Below are 20,348 nucleotides of genomic sequence, written 5' to 3'. Positions count from 1 at the left end.
GAGTGATAAATTCACCAGTGCTGGTATGTAAGGTACATGAGCACCCGCACCATGGTCAAACTCTATTCCCTGCGCATGCAGAGTGCTTACAAGTGCTTCCTTGCTTTGCCTGCACACATGGATAGTTCAGAGGATCTGGGACCATGCACTCAGCAGGTGTAATTTACTCCCCAAGCTTTGAAAGTTTAGCCCAACAATAGAGATGGGGCCCAAACCAAAATCCTGTCTCAACCTTCCCTTGCCCTTCCCTCTAAAGATGGTGTCTGAACTTTGTGCCTTGGCCCCCTCTCTACCAAAAATGACTGTGCTGATTGATTGATTGATATTTTTCCATCACTCCTGAGCTGAGCCCTTGTTTGCCAAGCTTTCAGCCTAGAGCAAATTTTTACAGTCAAATTATAACCCCTTTGAAAAAGAGAAGTTTTTCTGGATATTCCACTCTCACGCCCATTACTCACCTTGTAATGAGCCAGGGAATATGACATGGTTTTTAACTATATGGTATCCACTTCCCAAAGCTCAGTGTCTCAGGTGTGAGCACTCCCCTCGTTAAATTCACTTCCTTTGCACCTTGGCTCCAAATCCTCTGCTAGGGCTTCTGTTTTCTGGGATAGCTAGTGGCGGGACACCTGCCCTGGGAGCTGTGAGGGAGGAGAATGAATAAGTGGTCATGTTTTCAGAAAGGAAAATGCAGGGGCTAGATAGGTAGCCAGCTAGCATGCCACATATCACAGGATCCTCATGACCCTCTATGGCATGATGCTATGCTGCAATGATGAATACGCACCTCACTTAGAAGCCACCTTTCACATTATCAGCTCTCAGAATATCATCTTGTGTCTCAATGTTTGATGTTTTATTTAAAGCCCCAGCTCCAGATATCACTTGATTACATGAGCCTCTCAGGGTCTTTTGTTTGTTTGGGTAAGTAAGTTTCTAGCCCTCATGGTTGCAGACAAAAGCCTGAAAACACAACTCTCAAGTGTAATCTAACAGCTCAAAACCAGAGAGCACATTTAAAATAGAGACATTTTTAATCCAGTCTCTTGACTTTTGTGGGGGGGGGCCTCATTCAGGATTTTTGCATGCCTAGGGTGGCAAACCTTTACAAACATATATGAAGGCCAGACCCTACCCGGATGAGCTTACATTCTATGAACCTGATCCTGCACTCGCAAGAGTAATCCCATTGGAAACAGTGAGCAAGGACTGCTCCTGGAGGTAAGGCCCTGCAGGATCGGAACCTAAATTAGACAGTTTACACATGACTAGTAGACTCATCTGGGTGGGAGGGGGATAGTGGCACACTTATGAGCCCCTCATCTGCAACTGAGGCCGTATTTACACTACAAACGCTTTGCCGGTATAGTTATACAGCCAGAGCCTCCTAGTGTAGATGTCTGTGCTGGCAAAGGGAGTCCTGCTGCTGGTATGGGAATGCCACTGCACAGAACAACGTTAGCTATGTCAACAGAAGCATTCTGGGTCTACGCAGAGGGGTTCGCGGGCATAGCAAAGTGGTTTATCACACTCTTCACTGATGCAGCAATACCAACAAAAAACTTTAGTGTAGATCTGGCCTGAGACGTCACTTGGCCACACCATACACACTGTGGTTAACACTCTTAGGTCAGTCATTATTTCACTCTTCACCCTTGAACACTCCACAACAGGGGATGAAGAGAGGAGAGAACAGTGCCAGTGACAGAGGGGTGCCAGAAATGGGTCCATCAAGTCAGAGACAGAAGGGCACAGGGTCCTCCTTTCTTTTCTTTCAAATGAGAAAAAACAAAATGCCAGGATTGTGCAGCATTTGACAGTAGAAAAGGTTCAGTGAAGCAAACACGACTGCCTACTGAATTATTACTGCAGGCACATATCAGAGAAAACCATATCCTGTCGATGCAGTGGGGAAAGGAAGACAGTACATCCACTAGTATCTTAGATAGCGACAATGGGATGGGCTACCCCCAGCTCAAAGGAGGGGCCAGATGACATTGTAATTGTATTTGTTTAGGCTCTGGTTTTCCACAAGAGCTGGTTGGGTGCTCAGCACTTTGGAAAATCTGGTCTCAATGATGGGTGATGAGCACTTTAAAATTTGTTCCTTAATGCTCCGTCACATTGTGTCTGGCAAGCACATAGTGTTTAACCATCAAATAGAACAGCCTGACAATTTAGCCAAGAAAATGGATCACTCACCACCTGACTCTTCCCTCCTCCCCACCACCAATACCAGAACAAATAACCTTGTTAGCTTCTCAAAAGCCAGCTAGAAGGGATGTGGCTTAAAAGCAGATCCTTTACAGGGTTCAGAAAATGGTCCCTCCGAACTGAGATGCTTCAGCATCTCAAAGCATACGTGTCCAAGAGGCATAAGCTAATGTTCCTTCTCTTTGCAGAGCACCTACCGCTTGATACCATTAATGACTCTTCTAAATTATAATCCTAGCAAGTACAGTTTTGCACGATCATCAAAACTCCATTTACCTCAGTAGAGTTACTCCCAATTTACACCAGTGCCAGCACGACAAGAGTTAGCCCCAAGGGATTAGTTGAGAAGGAAAATAGGGCCTCATCTTTCAAGGTACTGAGTATCTTTATGGAAAGTCCCAGCTAAAGAGGGCAATTCCCCACTAGACTATTTGGTGACACTCTGCCAGACATGGCTAGTGTCTAATCTAAAAGGCTAGAACACTGCCTAACTCTGGCTCAAAGGAGTTTTGTGGTGAGAGGGCAGGGAAAAAAAGCCTCTGTTGTTTCCAGTGCTTGACTTGGAGCCCAGCTCTTCCTAGGTGTGGAAAGGAGCTATTATGAGAGGTGAGGCCCCAGCTGCAGATTCATTAACATCTATACAATAGAGTCCATGGTCTCACACACACTGGAACTAAGATGTGGGCAAATGTCAGGATGACTGTGTTGCTGAGATTTACGTGAGCATGGAGGCCTCCACAGGCAGGGACTTTTCAAGGTGGTTCCAAGCCTCAGTCGCTGCAAACTTCCAAAGCCGCGGTTGTTTTTTCTTAACAAGAGCTTTGATCAGCCAGGGCATGTCTACACTGCAGCGGGGAGTGAGTCTCTCAGGTTAGGCACTCTTGTGTTAGCTGGGCTCACGCTGGTGTGCTAAAAATAGCAGTGTGGATACTGATGAAGGTGTGGGCTAGCCACCCTAGCTCAGACTCACCCTACCCCAAGCCTCTGCCAGTGCCGCAACATCCACACTGCTGCTACTTTTAGACTCACTCCCAGCTACAGTGCAGAGATACCTTTAAGCTCCAGCAGCTAAGGGCAGCAGTGAGATCCCAGGACAGAGCCTCAGAGAGGATGTCCGTGACTGATAAAACGGGAGAACAAGTGATAATTTGTGTTCTGATTTTACTTACAAGACAAAATCCACGATGCCCACGGTCAGTGGATGTCAGAGTCATGAGCAGACATGACGTGGTCATTACCGACATCTCAGCTAGACTCATGTGAAAAGGATCAATAACCTCCCACTCCTACAATCTCAGCTTTTCACTGAAGAAAAGGTTGCCTCCCTCCTGGCTGTACAGATAAGCTTGAAAATGTGACACAAGTGTCACTGAGGCAGTGACATCTGCTGCCTCTGCAGAGATCCTGAGTGGTGTGAATAGCCCCGTTTATCTGCATGTGATAGTTAACTCCAAGATCCCCTGCTCTGGGGGCCGCAGGAAAGGATGAGAGTGCAGCAGGCCCAGCACTTCCACCCAACACTTCGTATGTACTGTGGGGTCCCCGATGCTGCCACCCCTGCGCCTCTCCCAGGTGGGAGAAGGGATGCTGCTGCAGCTGAGAGGAGAAGAGCCTCTGCTCCCCCTTGCCTCTATGGGCAGGAAGGCCCCCCACTTCCACTGCCACTCCATGGGGGAAGTATTTTGTAGTGTGCCGAGAGCTCATTGATTCAGCCCTCCAAGGCATGTCATGCAAGCAAATAAACACGCAGTCCTTGCCCTGAAGAATTTACAATCTAGGGTTCAAACCATGCAAAGATTTACGTACATGCTTGGTTTGGAACTACTCATAAGTGAGGGTTACAAGCAAATAAGAAAGGGGCGAGAGAGGTAGGGCGCTGGTGGGTGTTTGTAGCAAGCTGCTGAGCAGTAGAGGGCCAGAGAAGGCTGCAGACCTTGTTTGTCAATAGGAGGTGGAAGGCTCTACCAGCTATGGGGCTCCAGTGAACTTTATAATTCCAATAGACTTTATTTTTCTAGGTCATATCCCTGCATTTTAAATTACCCCTTGAATAATGATCTAATCAAGCAGAATTCCTTTGGTATTCATCAGAATACCAGACAAGCTCTTTGTGGTTAATGTTATCAATGTGGATATCATAAGGACTTTGACAGGATTACCAGTGGAATTCACCATTCATTAACCAGACCATTATTTATAATGGCAGGGGAAGGGGGGTGTTGAGTGGTTTTGTTTTTCACATGGGACCTTGTTTTATTTGGAGGTGGGGAAGCTCAGGGTGGCAGAGGTGATGAAGGTGTCTGATTCAGAGATCTCAATCAGCTGCCCTGGCAGCACTGAGATCTCTCTCCCCATCTGCACGTCTTCACTTTCATCATCTGTTTCCCTGATGGGGAAACTATCGGAAAAGAGCCACGAGGTTCGCCTGGAGAACTCACTCCACCACACATGGGTTTGAGGCTGTAACCCAGTGAGGAGACAGGCAGCTGAAACCAGTCCACAGCCCTGATCAGCAGATCCACGTAGGAGAGCTAAAGTACTGAAGCCAGGGCACCAATAAAGGGAGCTCTGTTGCAACAAATGGGAGCCTGTTAGAAATTCAGAAGCAGCTGGGATTGGAGGTGAGAGCAGGAGGATATTTAGCCAAGAAAAAAAAAATCCTATTTCCTTTTCTCTTCCCCTAAAATCCAAAATGAGCTCTTTACTGTAGCCTGACTCAGCACAACAGGAAGACAAAAGATAAACACTATCGGGCAATGAAACGCAATGATCAAATATGTAAAAGGAAACAAATATGAAAACAAAACTTAAAAACAGGGCGGTTTTCTATTCAAAGGGCTAAATACAGTAGATATCAATTGTCTAGACTCCCTGCTGCACTCCAGGAAACTTTACATGGGTTAATATTGCTGCAACATTTCCAAACTCTAGCATCTGGGAAAAAATCACTGGCACCAGAAAGAGGCAGACAAAGGTACTTGGCATCCAAAATGAAGTGTAGAAGGACAAAACAAAAGGTGAGGGGGAAATTCCCTGGTGACATCCCAGAGCATCTCTTCATTCATTCCCCATTCAGGCAGGAGGGGTAAGAGGCAAATTTAAAGCCAGATTCAGTGCTTTTTCTGTTGCACAGTGCAGCCCACCTAAAATGATCCAAGCAATCCAGCTTCTTAGGAATTTAATCCCATCTGCACTGCACTGGGATTCCCAGCCCTGCAGGGTGACATCCATTGAACAACACTGAGTTCCTGTAACCAAGGCAGCCTGATTGTGCAAGACCGATGGAGTGTTCCCCAGAACCATGCTTACAGAATCCTGTGAAGTGCTGCATGCCCTGGACTCCCACCAGAGATGTGTAATGCCTTTGCATACTACTAGTCCTGTCGCACCATTCAAATGCGCTGAATGCTGTCACCATGGTAGTGTTCATTTGTATTGTGATAATTCAGATGAGTTGTGGAGACATAAAGTGTTGCAGAACTGGGACAGTCAGGTGCATTCAGCCTGCAGAAAGAAATATGGTACTGCTTCTAAAGTAAAATGCAAAAGCATTTAGCATTGCTTTCTCTCCCCATTGCCCCACCTGCTAAGCTACAGAGATAATTAAACCAGAGTGTGAAAGCACATTCAGTACTGTAGAGTTAGACCAACAGGAGTAGCATGAACCTTCCACACATACTATCACTATATTGATTTAATCACACACAGAACTACTCTACTTAGTACTTTCAAATACACTTAAGGAAGTGGGGATAGGGGAAGGAAACCCCAAAACTCAAAGACGACTTACAAAATGGAGCCCCAACAGAACAAGCCAAAAGCTCCCATCAGTCCTTTCCCAGCTACTCAATAGGAGTGGAACTGACCAGGAGTTCAAGTTGAACTGTTTCAACTGCTAGCCCATAATCTAACTTTTCATAGCTCCTATGGAAAACCTCATGTCTCAGAGTCCAAGACCTGGTGTGAATTTCCTCCTCCTCAATTTGTTCCAGGAATCCATCCACTGAGAGACCATCCCAGAAGAGGTATTCCTTAGTGGGTATCCAACATAAACCTGGTTTCCAGGCTCACAGTCCATATTCTAATGCCTTCTTGTTCTTCTTAAGCACATCACTTAGTCTTTGGTTTTTTAAAAAAAATCCATGGGATCTCTCTTAGCTTTTCCTTCAGGCAGCTGCTCCAAAGAGGTCCACCCAAAAGGTAAATGAAAAGCCAAAAAAGTGTCAACATTAAACAGAGACTCAACCTAGCAAAACTGCTGCTGATATTCAGGACTGTTAACCACATGTATCTTGCCTGAACAATTTCCAAACCATAGATGATGTTTAATGTGGAAAAAACTATAAATGTACAAAAAGTTACTTCTAAGTCCAAAACACAGAGTTCCCTACTTACGGCTTTGATGAACAAAGTGTGTTGCATTCTGGCAACACGCTTTTGGCACTCTCAAGAACCTTTTCATGAGCTGGAAATTCATGGCATCGCACATCAGCATAGGCATTACTTACAACAGACAGGGTTGTTGTTTTTTTTCCCCCCATCACTGTGCAGGCTCTCTCTTGTCTACACTACACAAGACAATACACTCTCCTCCCAGCATTGCTCTGGGTAGAAAGATGACCAGAATGAGCTGAATAGACATAGAAAAAGTTGTTGTCCATTGTGTTCTGTTGTTCCCACAATTCTTATCTTCATTTCATCTGTGTTCTGTATTGTCTTCCCAGTCCAGCAAAAGACAATTTCTGAGTTAACTGTGCACAAGTCAGTGGTGCCTAGCTTACAGCAGAGCAGATTTGTGTACCTCTCAATAAAATACACGCTCTGAGGAAACGGTACTATTTTCTTCTCTCTTACTGATGATTTTCAGAACATTTTCAAGCACATTCCACAGCTACATTAAAATGAAGCCTTTAAAGCAAACAAGATGCACTGGCCTCCAAGAATGCTCTAACTCCACAGGAGAAAAGCTCCCCTAGTCTGGCAGACACTGGAAGAATGCAAGATGATGTGTTTGCTGAATAGGGAATCAAACATGCAGAGCATTTAATTCAGTGGACATCTTCTGACATGTCACAACTAAGAAAACCATTTAACGCTGACAACAACCACCATTACTCCAACGGAGTGCAAAAAATGTACTTGTCAAGTTTGTTATCAGATTGTGCAAAAAATTTATGAAGCATCTTCCTATTATGAAGTCTGAACTGAGAACCTTTGGGAGAGTATATTGAAGACACATGATGCCCAGGCCATGAAGAACATAAAAGAACTACTCTTCTAGCCTCTTATCAGGGGAGAAAGCATTCCTCCTTGGGATCGGATGGGACAGGACAGGAGAAAGCTAGAGAGCAGGGCTTTGCAAGCTTTTTTTGTAAGGCAGCCCACATCTTAATAGAGAAATTGGCCTTTTGTGATCAAGCAACATCCCTGTGCCAACTACACCAGTTGTTTGCATGGAGAAGCAGTATTAAGAAAATATTGCAAGTATTTAGCAGGTGGAAAGGAGAAAGAAAGAGAACCATATCACCTGTCAGGTCTTTGCAGACCACCAGTGGGCCACAGACTGTGGCTTGAAAAATACTGCTGTAGAGTTTTGCTGTTCCATTTGTGACAAAGTTCCTCCTCTGCCTTGGTGGGTCCTGCGCTTATTGGCAGATTTGCTTGCCTCAGAGATCCACGGCAGCCCTCAGTTTGGCCACTTTTGCTAGTGGCTCAAACCTGCCGTTCACTCAGCTAACCTCATCACTAGCCAGCATGGGGAAAAGGAAGGAGAACAATCCCCGCAGTCTCTGCTGATCCACTATGTGGGTCAGGGAACAGCCCAGAGACCTTCCCCTCTGGTGGAACCCACAGTCCAAGTCAACTCCTCTTGTGTCTGATCAGGAGTTGGGAGGTTTGGGGGGAACCCAGGCCCGCGCTCTACTCCGGGTTCCAGCCCAGGACCCTGTGGACTGTAGCTGTCTAGAGTGCCTCCTGGAACAGCTGCATGACAGCTACAACTCTCTGGGCTACTTCCCCATGGCCTCCTCCCAACACCTTCTTTATCCTCACCACACGATCTTCCTCCTGGTGTCTGATAAGCTTGTACTCCTCAGTCCTCCAGCAGTATGCCTTCCCTTCTCACTCTCAGCTCCTAGTGCCTCTTGCTCCCAGCTCCTCGTACACATGCCACAAACTGAAGTGAGGTCCTTTTTAAACTCAGGCACCCTGATTAGCCAGCCTGCCCTAATTGATTCTAGCAGCTTCTTAATTGGCTCCAGGTGTCCTAATTAACCTGCCTGCCTGAATTTGTTCCAGCAAGTTCCTTCTTGTTCTGGAACTGCCCCTGTTACCTTACCCAGGGAAAATGGACCTGCTTAATCTGGGACTAATATATCTGCCTTCTAACACTCACCGGTGAAGCCGCTGCAGGGCCGAGGCTGCAGCGTGCAGGTCTCCCCGGACGAGCGCATCAGCACCCTGAAGCATCTGGTCTCTGAGAAGTTGAACGTCCCAGTCTCTCAGCAGCGGCTGCTTTTCACGGGCAAAGTCCTGGCAGATGAGCACCGGCTCTCAGACTATTCCATCGGCCCCGAGTCCAAGCTGAACCTGGTGATCAAGCCACCGGAGAAGGCTTCCCCCGAGGACCCGAGGCACAGGGGACCCCCGCCACCATTCCCGACCATCTGGCACCCGCTGGGCCAGGTCCTGGCTCGGCACTTCAGCACAGCTGACGCGGAGAAGGTGCTGGAGCAGCTGCAGAAGGATTATGAGCGGAGCCTTTACCTGCTGAGCCTGGATGACATTGAGCGGCTGGCTACGTGGCTGCTGCACCCAGAGGTGGCTGATGCGGTGGAGATGGGATTCCTGGACTAGCACCCAGACAGCTGTGGGCCCGGGGGAAAGACTTCAGCCTGGCCCTCCCTGCACCTGGAACAAGGCGCCTGCAGGCAGGGCCCAGTAGGGGGGCTCGGGGTCCCTCTGCCCCCTCCTCACGCCTCTGAACTGCTGCTAAGGAGCCTGTCTGTGTCTCCCATTCCCCATTAAAGGTAATGGTAGGTGTGTGTGTGGGGGGAAACACTCTCCTATAGCCATCTGGCCTGACCCTGTCACACATTGATATTTATATCCTGGCATAACAACCTCGAACTTTTGTGACTGGGGAGCTTTTTGTGTTCACCATCACAAAACACGCTAAATTATTGTGGTTGTTCGGTGTCGGCGATGACCACTATACCAACCGAATGTCTTCTGCATAGAGGGCCAGATCCTCATCTGCTATAAATCAGTGTAACTCCATTGTCTTGCAGTTTACACCAGCTGAGGATCTATCCCAGAAACATGTTGCTTGTTATAAGAAACATTGGGAGTAGAAGCAACTAAGAACACACATATTTACTTTTTTCCCTTCTACATCTGCATGGAAACACCACTCCTAGAGACCCAGGCTTAACAGACTGATTGTCAACGCTTAATGATGCATAGTCTTCCCCTGCAAGGTTGGATTGTTGAAAGATATGCATAGCTGAAAAAATTCCATCAGCAGTACAGGATTCATTTAAGCACATGCCCCAGAGATTTGCTGAGGCATTACCCCTATTCATATAAAAAATGCCACCAGTCAATGGTTTCTTTTAAGGCAGATCCTGAGATTTTTCATCATCACTAATAAGGAATGGCTGAACTTTCCTTTTTCCCCTCCTGTCCTTCATTCAATAAACCAAGCTGATGGATGGCCAAGTGCTAAAGAACCAGGTCTAGCCCTCTCACTTTGTGCTATGATTTTGCTGTCAGTGCACACTTTCTGGGACAACTGCCCAACACATGCAGTTACAGCCAGTGATAGCTGTAGTCAGAAAGGAGAACCTCAGGACAAACCCTCCCTAACATGAGAGCTAATGGGCAGTTCCAAGGTAGGCAGCAAAAGTCCAATTGTTTGGTTCATATAAACCTAGACTGGCAAAGCACTAGCAAGTATACGGTTAGAGGCAACCCTGCACTGGCAGGGGGATGGACTAGGTCATCACTTTGGGCTTCTCCATCTGTATCTTCTAATTACTGTAACACCATAATGTTTTGTCTTGTTGCGATGAGCACCTACAGCAGTGTGTCTGAGCTCCTATAGAAACTGGCGTATTTCTGAAGGGGTTAGTAATGGAATTCAGTGCTCTCTATCGCTAGGCCTCCAGCTTCAAAGCAGCCTGGGAGGATAGTGACTGGAAGCTGTTACCATGGTGCCCTCTGTGAAATGAGCCTATGGAGTCATTCCAGATGCCAGAGCACAAGGGTCCAGAGCACAAACGCATTAACACAACAGACCCAAAGAGTCTGTCCCACCTTCCACTGGAGTCAATAGAATCTTTCTTCAGTAGGAGATTGGTCAGGTCATAACTAGGATTCCCAACAGACATGTCAATCGCTGGATGGGCACTAGGTGTGCTCCTTCCAGTTCTGGTGTGAAGCACATTGGTGGGGTGGCTCAGGGAAGCTTGCACTGTTGCTGCCCAGGCTCTCCTTGGTGGCTCAGTAAAGGCCTGGGGTATCTTGTTAATGTGACCTCATATCCTGTAAGCTGATCCTGTGAAATGAGAAATGTGATAAAGAAGTGAACTATTGAATGGAAAAAAGAGTGGGTGCACCAAGCTCTGTAACCTGCCTGCCTGCCCAGCCCTCTTAAATGGATAAAGGTATTTTCTAATGAAACAAAGAAGCTTGTACACAGATCCCTGCTATAGGAATATAATCACTGTTCGCTGAATTTGTGCATAAAGGCATCAGCCTTTTATGCTGCTGAGAATGGTGCTGCTCATGAGGTTTGCAACATGAAGAGGCTGGGGGTTTTTTTTAGCCTCTTTCTCTATTTCACAACAGTTCCTGGAAGTTTGTGCGTTCCAAGAGAGCTGCCTGATTTCCTCAGAGCTGCTGTCTTGAAGCTGCATCTGCAGCACTGTTGGCCCTTGTATTTCAGGAATGTGAAAAACTGGCATGGCAAGGTCTGTGATTCAGCCAAGATGATGTGTCAGGACATGACTGAAGTTAATTAAAAGGGAACTTAAGAAAGATAAAGGAAAAAAATTGCAAAATTTCTTAAAGAGCCAATTAACTATTGTTCATGGCCACACACACCAGCCAAGCCACACCATGGAATCACTACCACCCTGACCACTCACCTAGGAGTCATGAAGAAAAGCAACACATAGGTCAGCATTTGGAAGTGATGGGCCAAATCCTCTGGGTGCTGTAAATGGGCAAAACTCCACTGAAGTCGATGGAACTGCACATATTTACACCAGCAGAGAATTCAGCCCTTCAAATTGAAGTTCACCCTTGGAGATAGTGGTAGGACCACTGATGGCAGGAGCGGGAGAAGGGAATTGTAGGAAGACAGTAAAGCACCAACTACATGAGATCCGGGATTATCTAGTGGACACTCGTGTTCATACACACACCAGAATGCACACAAAGCTGATCCTTCATCAAAGCTTAGGCCACTTATATGACCGAGAGAGATCAATAATGGTCTGCCAGTATTTCCGTCAAGGGGCTCTCACAAAAAAGCATCCCCTCCACCTGTGTTCAAGCCCATGCACCAGGGATGCATGTGCTACAGAGGACAGGGAGGGACTGTTCATTCCTTTAGTTTCCCAAACACATTGTCTTACAACCATAACACAGGTAGGAGGTGATATCACATGGCAAACTTGCATTGAGCTGAGCTGCACGAATGGTTTGCACCTTTGTTCCTGAGAATCATGCTGAATATAGTGATAATATAGCAATGCCCAGCTGGGGTCACCTGAAGGTGAGTGAAAGATGAAAGCCTTATGGGGGACCAGGTGGGAGATCCTCCCCAGGGAAATGTTCCCAAAAGACTTGACATTTGTTGCTCTCAAGGGTATTGCTCTGAGGCCCAGGGACTAATCATCTTCTGCAGGAATGATTCAGCAGCATCCACAGGGCATGAATTGCAGTCTTCCCTTCAATTTGGTGATGGGATTTTAACATGATGCTCCTGGGAATTCCCTCTACCACAGCACTGAGGTAGATGGATTAACAAGAACAATGGTGACATGGGCTGAGAGCTGCAAAAGTATCCAGCATTGGTCTAAATCTGCCCCCGCTGAAGTCCCTGGGACTTTTACCATTAATTTCAATAGCCTCATCCTGCCCCCAATAGTGAGCGCTTCTGAAAACCCTCCCCTCATGTTGGCCTGTTTAGAGCCAACTAACACAGAGGACTTGAGGACAAAGTGTCGATCCCGAACACCTTCCCCTCCCAGACTTGCCTGCTTCCTCCCAATCCCCCTTACCCAGCTGGGATTTTTGAGGACACTCCCGCTTTTTCACCAACAAGAAGCTTACAGCTCCATTGCGGACTGAGGGCCCCAGAATGAGATGGAGGAAGCAAGCTCTACACTACGAGCCAGGGGTGTGACTCCCCTGCCTGTGTACACATACTCCCACTGCGCTAGCACAAGGACAAATAGCCGCATAGCCGTGGTAACACAAGAGGGAGCAGCCGCGGAGGCAGGACTGAGCACAAATCTGCCTGAAAATGGTGGGTACATACGCTGCCGAGGCTACTGTGGTTACACGACTCTTTATACTCGTGGTACCTCTCATAAAGCTCCCGCGAGTATGTGTACATTAGAATCACACTCCCAGCTTGTAGTGTAGACATGGCACTGGGGGGGGGGGGTTGCACAGTTATGTGTGAAGTAAGATATGAAGGACCCCATCCAGCTCCTTCTCCACCTACAAATGGGCCTGTCAGGCGTGCCACAGCCATCACATCGCTTCACTCCCTTCCTCTTCAAGTAAGCCTGAAGTCTCCTGGGGCTCGGAGAAAGTGAGCACAGTAGGTTAACGCAGGGATGGGGGAGTGAGTTAGGAAAAATCTCTGCTATGACTCTCAGCTAGCCTGTGGGGCTCTCCCCAGATGGTGGAAGGAAGAGAGCGAGGAGGAGGGGGCTGCAGGGTACTGGAGAGCAGATGTTCTGTTGGCAGCTTTGTTATTGGAGCCATCAGCTGCTTGGTGACAGGGACCCTGCTTGCATGTGGCTCTAGGTGACTACAGGCCTGAGGCAGGGAGATGGGCAGGAAGCAGAAGGACTGGGAGCAAGAGAAAGAGTGACTCAACATGGGGGAAGATGGTCTACTTACAGTGGCCACCATCACCGTTACACGATCGTGACCATTTTCAGAGCCATGCTGAGTACCTGTATGGAGAAGCACATGGGTATAAATCCAGTAGCCCCTCTTTCCAAATCAGTTCCCTGTTTGCAGTTCCTCACATCCTTAAGAACGCCTAAGGACGGGCTTCAATCAACCCTCCAATCCAGCAGAATCGAGTCCCCTAGCACCACACGGGGATACCAGAGTAGCACTGACACGACAGAAGAACACCTCCTGCATGGCCAGGGCATTTCAACTCCTTGGGGTTTCCTGATCCATACACTGCTCCAGTCCAATCCAGCATAGCACAGAGAGAGCGGAAAAGATCACTGCACAAGCGGCTCTGGCTGCAGACTCAGACATGGGTGATATGCAAGGAGAGCCAAAGATGTTGGAGCAGTGTCACTGTTTACCCCTTTACTGCATAGACTGAGCAGACTGTGTTTGCGGGTGGGTTTTGTTCTGGGTTTTTTGCATTTTCATGCACTGAAGAGTAGAGTCCCTCCTCCCCCTGCTAGTGACTGACAAGTGTTTAACAGGGCTGGAAGTTTGAACATTTCAGTGGCTTATGGGGGCTATGACAGATTCCAAGATGTATGCGTGTTTGGGGCTGGCACTGCTGTTCCCCCTGGCTGGGGTGATGGGCCCTCCTACTGCTGCAGGCCCCACACCTGTTCACACAGCCCTTCCTGCACGTACACCTTGGCAGCCCCTGTGGCACTTGCTGGGTGGGGGTGGGAAGCCCACAGAGTCACTTCAAAGGCATGTTGAGCAAACCAGTCACATTCAGTCTGGGTTTGGCTGAAGCCTCCCGCACCCTTCTCAAGCTATTTAACCCCGCAAGTGCCAAGCCCCTGTGCATGCCTAGGGCCACAAAGAGCAGTGGGAGACATCCCCTGGACATTAGACACCCCCCAGGTGCCTGTGTGCCCTAAAGGCTTTAAAGGGAGTGAAATGCCACATTACAGACCCCATCCCCGCCTCTGCTGCATTCTCTCTGACACCCAGGGCTCCAGGTACACTTGTCTGAAAATCACCTTATGCACAGTGGTTAGAACACAGTTTAAACCCACCTCAGTCTAGGGCAGATTGGACACAGTTTGGCCCCTCTGCATTGTCTAGACTAAGCCATGTCAAAACAAAACAATGTTTTAAACCCCTTCAAGGAGCACCGCTCAGGGCCACGCATGCCTGAGATCTGAGGGGCCTGGAGAGCTCATCACAGGCTTGGTCGGCGCTGGTGCTTTCAGGGAGGGCTCCTGAGGTGGCAATAGCTCTGCTGGCACTACACTGGTGTGGCAGTGGGAGATGGCTCGTGCAGAGAGCCCTGTCTCTGCAGGTCAGCAGTGAGGCAGCATAGGAAAGCCTGCACTGCCATTGCACATACTGAACCTGGATGGAGGGGGATTTCAAGCTGTAACTCCCCCTGATGGGAATGGTCTTCTGCACAGCTGTGAAAATTAACACATACAGCAACATCAGCCACTCCCTACCCCAGCGTAGCTTCCCTGAACCCAGCAGGGGAGAGGAGCTAGAGACTCCATGGAGTCCAGCAACAGACTACTTCCCATCTGACAGGTTTCAGAGTAACAGCCGTGTTAGTCTGTATTCGCAAAAAGAAAAGGAGTACTTGTGGCACCTTAGAGACTAACCAATTTATTTGAGCATGAGCTTTCGTGAGCTACAGCTCACTTCATCGGATTGTTTCATGGTCTCTGTGTATATAATGTCTTCTGCAGTTTCCACAGTATGCATCTGATGAAGTGAGCTGTAGCTCACAAAAGCTCATGCTCAAATAAATTGGTTAGTCTCTAAGGTGCCACAAGTACTCCTTTTCTTTTTACTTCCCATCTGTTATCTGAAAGGTGCTCTGATGCAATGGTGATGGACATCAGGACAAAACCCTAAAATAGATCATGTATAGGGACCCCCCAAATTGCTTCCTATAGTGGTTGCTGTTAGATCACACAGACTGGGTCAAATGAGTGCACTGTATGTGCCCAGGTTTCACACCTCCCAAATTCCCAGGGTGCCTGGAATTGGGGTGTTATTTCAGTTAAGTGTCTATTTTTGTCTTTCGAGCCCTCTCTCAGACCAGAGAAGCTGGAAGCAGGGGAGGGGGGATTTGGGAACTCCAAACTGACACCTTGTTGGATCCTCGCCCAAAATGGTTTCAGATTAAGAGCTTCAAACCAACAGGGTAAATACTTCTCTCTGCCCCAGGGGGTCACTGGGAGACACAAGCGGGGGGCCTCTACAGAAGCTCAGCCTCTCAGCTCTGACACAAATACAGAGGTGCCTTCATTTCTACCAGGAGCTGAAGCCCGAAATAAGGGGCAGACAACGCTTGCTTACAGAACGGCACAATGCCTGCAAACACCACAAGTAAAGGCCACTTTCCAGCTGCACATGAAGGAATTACAGCTGGGCTCTGCCCCCCTCTCTCACCAGACCACACCCCTTGCTACATGGTAGGAGTTAGGAGCCTTTCCCAGACAACCAGCCCAATCTCATCAAGTCTGACATGCAAGCCACCTAATCAAAGGGCCTGCCTCAGGCACATCAACCCTTCTTCATCACCACAGCCCCCGCCCATGGTTCTGTGTGCACTGCTCCCATCCCAGCACTGGCACAGCCAGTGGTTCTTGCTACTTTAGGTCCCCTCCTCCGATCCACGATGCTGTGCGGTCTCTACTAGCATACCATGTGCTGCAACCCCTCATCATCAGCCCTCGTTCCCAGCAACCAGGCACGGAGAGAGCCTTCCCCTTCCCAGCAGCCAGGAGGGGAGTCCCTGAATGATTCCACTCTGAGGGAAGGGACTTCACATGAGGAACCAGAAGCTCAGCTGGAGCAGCATTATGGCTCTCTCCAGCCCTCACATAACATGCCAGCCCATGTGGACAGGAACTGGGTTCTGCCCTGCCCTTCCCAGCACTCAGCCAGCTCACAGGCCACCTCTTCTTTCTGTACCTAGCTCTGAATGTGCCACATCTGTCTCTTTTGCTCCTTCTTCCCTCTCCTGCTTTAGCAAACTGCTCCTCTGACCTAATGGGCCAGTTCCTGCCCCAGAGCACACAAGCCACTCTGGCTATGTCTACACTGGAGCTGAGAATGTGCATTGTTAGTATTCATTTAGTACCAGTGCTTAATTTGTGCCAGGACTTGCCAGGGCTGACCACCAGCACCTCTAGGGCTCGGCAGTTCATAGCCTCAGCGCCTCTGCACTTGCCATGTCAGTTATGAAAGTAAAAAAATTCCTTGAGCCCCAGCACCTCTTTCATTACAAATTAAGCAGTTTACTATCTATGGTGTGGTTGGTGCTGCTCTACAGAGCTTAGAGATCAAGGGCCCAGTCCAATGTCCATTAAAGTCAATGGTTGCTGGGGCAGGCCGTAAATAACAGAAGCTTCTCTTTTGCTAGCCCCCTTTGCCCCCCCCCAACCCCTCCATTATTTGAAGAGAATTTAAATGCCCTTGGAAGCAAAAGATTCATGCTGTCTGACTAGCTTCAGAATAGCTGGAGAGATTCCGCATACCCTCAGATTGTCCCCGCTGTTCGGGCCAGCACAGCTCACTATGTTCCAGGCAAGGACAGAAGCTAGCAAACAAGAGCTGAATAAGCTTTTGCCGGAAGGGAGGCAGAAACTCAGCAAAGCGAATGGGGAGCGGGGCTAGGGGGGTGGGGAGGGAGCAGCACTTTGCTTTTAGAATGACTGGTGCCAACTCAGACTGCAGCAGCCAGGAAACTGGTCAAAAGCCCCATGACCTGCGCAAAAGATATCCAGGCGTGGGAGCCAGAGGAGAAAGGGACTTGGCAGAAATTCTGCTGTACAGGGAGCAGTCATTTCTACAGCACTAAAGCCCGGCGAGTCTGGCTTTAACATGTCCCCTTGTAGACACGGTCATGTCACCCATGTCCCAGCACCCTGCTGTTATGCAAACACAGGCTTTTTTTTAACTCTTCACCACCACCTCCATAGTCTGTCTGATCCTCTGAACAATGCATGAAAGGGAGGGAGAGGAATCGACTCAGGGGACTTTAAGGACTCCTCCTTAGCCAAAGGGAAAGCTAAATGTCTCCGGCACAGTGCACAGGTCTTGGGAGTGCAACAAGGTCACCTGCAGCAATATCATCAGTGACCCCATTCCCCCCGGCCTCCTCCCATACACCCCCTGTGTGCACTTGCACTCCAGACATGGTTGTCCTCCAAATGGTGCTTTAAGAACACAACCCTCTGTGTTCCTCCATCTCCCCTCCACTCCCCTCCCCTCCCCTTCAGGAGGCTAGGACCCATGGTATATTGCAGGCTGTAAATAGCTCTCCTGCCCTTGTTAGGGTCAAGATAAAAAGGCAGAGTGTTGCACAGCTGATGTGCAATTTCTCAGGCACCACTCAGGACATTGCAATATTGCTGCATCCATTTCTCTTTGCCTTTCTGCTTGAAACTAGGTGGGTGCAGGGGATACATGAGGGTATAGTATGGTATAAAGATTTCATTGGCATGAGCTTAGGATGGCTGTAACTCTTGCAAGGAAATTTGGCAGTCAGGCAAATATCACAGCATGGCATTTATTTTCTTAATGGTGCCTGCTGTACGTACATGAACACAGCACAAAAAGAGAGAGTGAGGATTGAATACAGCGTGGCTGTTATGACCGACACCTTCATGAATAAAGAGAAGAAAGATAATGCATAAATAAATAAATAGTTAGTGGGTGGGATAAAACTGTACCTAGCTGTACTGTAGAAGACTATGCTGATATCAAGGCTTTGTGGTAACCCTATCTGTCATGAGGGTAGGGTCTGAGGGGTTCATATCCATGCCACTAGCACTTTAAGAGGAGAAACATAGAATTTACAATAAGCACAGACATTTTAAAACTCCACCCCACTAATTAATGCCACCTAGTGACTTGCCACATTTATTATTCTTTCACAAATGTGTTAATTCAGATAACAACAAACTAGGGCACTTCTGAGCTCTGAAGACATTTATCGAGCACGCTGCCACATATTAAATCATTCCTATACATCAGATTACAAGGGTCCGCATTTTAGAATACTGTAATCAGATGCTCAGGCACATACACGTACACACAGGGATATGTATATGCTTGGATTTTTAGTTGAGTTTTAACACGTTATCTAACATGACTGTAAATGCTTGTGCAGACACAAACATTTGTTGCTAGACATGTATAACCCCAGCTGGAAGTCTAGGACTAAACAGGACTAGTAACATTCATGCTCTGGAATAAGTGCCTCTGTAGTGTGTATTTACAGTAGTGTTCATTAACATGACTAAAAATTCACATGTAGGCATACCCAGCCCTTCCCTCATGCCCCTGCCCACCACACCCACCATGGAGGAACTTCAAAAAGGTTCAGATAAGAAAAAGCTTTGGATGTTTATTTTTACTTAATCTCCTTAGTTTGCTGTATCAGGGTGGAAACCCCCCAGGAACAGCCTCGCTAGCAGCCACTCCCAGTTCTAGATCTTTTGCCCAATAGATCTTGCAGCTGGCAAAATTTCTCTCTTCTGCAGAATCCTATCTCTCTGCTTCTCCATGCAAATGTTACTGTTAAAAGTGAAGGGATGGCTGCCTTCTGGCTATGAGTTGGTGACTCCGGCCAACATGCGGTGGGGGTGTGCAGAGTGGGTTAAGAAGCTGATGGGGAAGGAGATACAGATCAGCAGGAAGTTACATTGAGTAACTGATGACTTTAAATAAGAACTGCCCTAAGTGGTCAAAGCCCACTCTTTGCAAACCCACTGAATTCTGATCCTCCCCTTCCGTCTATTACATTTTGGCAGTGAATTTAGTGCTAATGAGAGGCACCAGATGTTTAGTTTTTTTGACTCTCCTCCATTTCCTTTCTTGCCGGCTTTGCAGTAAGAGACACAGTCTAGGCAGGATAGGAATAAGGCAGGGAGGTAACTTGGTGGATAGATTCAGGGACAGCATCATGGGGACTTATTAGAGAAGGAGCGAAGGCGATATCAGGATTGGCATTAATGGAGGAGTTGAGAGGATGGGGGTAAGATGAAAAGTCAGTTGGTAGGGGCTTCATGGCAGGACCCTGAATGGAAGATCAGGAAATTTAACCTCGATGCGCAGTACAACAGAGAGGCAGGGTAGGGGCGCAGTCAAAACAATGGGTGAACAAGGTGACATTGGCGCTGGCATTTGGGATGGCCTAGAGGGGAAAGAGGTCAGTGCCAGGCAGACCTGTGAGCAGGAAGTGGTGCTGTAATGAAGGCAGGACAGAGATCACCCATTTGGCTAGTGGGACAGAGACGATTTGAGAGATGTATCAGGATTTGGCCGCAGCCTGGATGTGAGAGGAGGAGGCAGCTCAAGAGTCAAAGTTGATCCCCAGGTAGTGGGGGTGGAATTGAAGAGTAAAGGATAATGTGGGCAAAGGAGAGGGCTTGAGAGGAGAGAACAGGAGCTTTGCTTTACTTTAAATACACAACATTGCAACACACACACACACACACACAAACAAAAAAGTATCCACATGTATGCAGTTGGCTCCAGCTATTTCTTCTTTTTTTAAAAAATTGGTCCCACGTGAAACATCAACAATCACATCTGGAAATTTTTATACAAATGGCAGGAAAGCCAATGACTTGGGTCACAAATATTTCACGCTTTCCCTCTGCCAGAAATACAGGACAAATGTGGTATACATCTGCCTCCCTATAAATACATACTCTTGCGGTTACAAGGTCTCCACCATTACGAAGACTTCGAAATGCAAAATAAGTTGACTGATTCACCTTTCCTCTCCTCCATTTTTTATTCCGGCTATACCCAATATAGCGAGATATGGGATCAGCTGTGGAAACCTGCAATTCAGGAGAACTTCAGAGACGGTCGAGACATCCCTATTGATCACGCAAGTGAACTGCAAAACTTACTCTATGGACAAGTGCTTATAACAGCTGTTCCATTCACAGCCCCATGGAACG

At 47.8% G+C, this 20,348-nt stretch overlaps 1 pseudogene; it reads left to right on the top strand.

Moving 5' to 3' along the window:
* The first annotated feature begins 3,398 nt into the window (after positions 1–3,398).
* On the top strand, positions 3,399–9,072 carry LOC141999538 (ubiquitin-like protein 4A pseudogene; annotated as a pseudogene).
* The last annotated feature ends 11,276 nt before the right edge of the window (positions 9,073–20,348 follow it).

Source organism: Natator depressus, chromosome 15 (assembly GCF_965152275.1).
Source record: "Natator depressus isolate rNatDep1 chromosome 15, rNatDep2.hap1, whole genome shotgun sequence".
NCBI classification, from domain to species: domain Eukaryota; kingdom Metazoa; phylum Chordata; order Testudines; family Cheloniidae; genus Natator; species Natator depressus.
The sequence above is the reverse complement of the archived record's forward strand: the minus strand, read 5'-3'. Positions and strand labels throughout refer to the sequence as shown.